We start from the raw sequence: 1827 nt of genomic DNA, 5'->3' as shown, positions 1-1827 counted from the left end.
TATTTTACAGTGGAAAGGCTAGGGGGCCCTGTTTCCTCAGTTGAGCTTGAGTGAGGATAGGCTGAGAGAAGAACTCGTTGACAACCAGGTGACAGATAGCAAGCAACTCCCACAAGAAGACAAAATTGACCGATTCTGGGGCCTGGTAGGGAAGGATGTGAGGTTCAGTGAGCTGCCAAGGCTAATGAAGGCTTTACAGTGCATTCCCCACAGCAATGCCAGTTCTGAAAGGGTGTTTAGTATGGTGAGAAAGACTGTTTGTGCTTTACTCTCATGTAAAATCAACCACTCTGGTCCAGCCCACAAATACACTCCTTCCAAAAAAGTGCTAAAGAATGCAAAGTCTGCAACAAACCTGTACAATAAGTCCGTGAATGCTAGAGAGCCACATGAGTGAGCACGAGAAATTAAAAGAAAATGTTTAATGAAAATAAAATGTAAATGTTTCACTTAAAGACAATCTATGTATATATAAACTGAAAATATATTAAATAAATGTGCTTCAATTCTCTTTGGTGTTTTCATTTAGGTTCTATTAAAGGAACTACATATGTAAGAATGTTCACAGCATTTCATTGTCAACAAAGGTAAGCTTATCAGATTCTGATCACATAACTGTGGTTTGTAAGTGGCTGTCAGGTAGTTATTTTAGATTTCGTGTAAACATGTCTTAAAATGTAAGGGGTCCTGGCTAGTGGAACCGCTCGCGTGCCCGGCAAAAAATTTCCCTTATTTTTAAATCCAAAAGTTGACAGGTATGGTTTTAGTCCAGTGCTCTAAAACAAAAGATTCTGTAGCACAATAACATCTGCGAAGTGTGTAAATACACCGACACAGCAGGCGCTTGAAGCACACCCCGACACATTCCTCTCACTACAGGAGAATGAATCATATTAATGATCCAGAAAGTTCAAACTATATTCAGTTTCTGTGTCAAATGGAACATTTTTGTAGAAGTGCCAACTCTTTTTATTTGGGTTTATAAAATAAAATAACTCTTTCTAAAAAGCAAAATGCTACATGAACTAATATTAAACCTCTAAACTTTTGCATGACATTTTTTAGTTTAGCATTTCAGTGTTTTCTTAAATGAAAAATGTTTCTGCTACAATGCAAATTCATGTATGAGGAGCATAAACAGACTGTATTCATGTCGATAGTGTCAGGTTTGTATACCTGGAACCCAGGGAGCAGACGAAAATCCAGGAAACTTGGAGGTCAAAAGAAAAATGATTTATTCACAAAAATAAAGTGCTGTTGTGGCAGCATGAAAATATCCGGGAAGATAACTCTGGGAAATACACAGCGAGACAAAACAGACTGACTTAGTGAAGCACAATGAACCAACAGGGAGAAAGAGACAATGCAGAGAATATAGAGACCATAACGAACGTAAATGAGAAACACCTGGGGAGAGACACAACGTACAGGTGAGTGTGGGCGGGTCTGGAGCAGAGACAGACAGAACTAAACTGACATAGGGGATAAGGAAACGGTAAAAAGAAAAAAAGAAAAAAGCACAGAAAATAAAACCAAATTAAATCTCTACAGATAGTGCTAAGGTCACTGAATATGTCAGTCTGCATGGAGTCCAGCTTCATAATTTACACATTATTTTCTTGACTTTTTTAAAGCTGACTGAATTCAGGTGGCAGTAAAAAACATAGTACTTAATCAATCTTCACGTCTGTTGATGTAGGAGCTCAGAGTCAGAGTCAGCAGGTAGGACAGAATGGGCCTCATGCAAGAACATGTTCGTATTCTTCTCCTAAATTTCTCTTACTTTTGTTCGTACAAAGGGTTCGTACGAACATGTCACGTCAGATT

This window comes from Austrofundulus limnaeus, unplaced genomic scaffold, assembly GCF_001266775.1.
Source record: "Austrofundulus limnaeus strain Quisiro unplaced genomic scaffold, Austrofundulus_limnaeus-1.0 Scaffold15, whole genome shotgun sequence".
Taxonomy (NCBI): domain Eukaryota; kingdom Metazoa; phylum Chordata; class Actinopteri; order Cyprinodontiformes; family Rivulidae; genus Austrofundulus; species Austrofundulus limnaeus.
The sequence above is the reverse complement of the archived record's forward strand: the minus strand, read 5'-3'. Positions refer to the sequence as shown.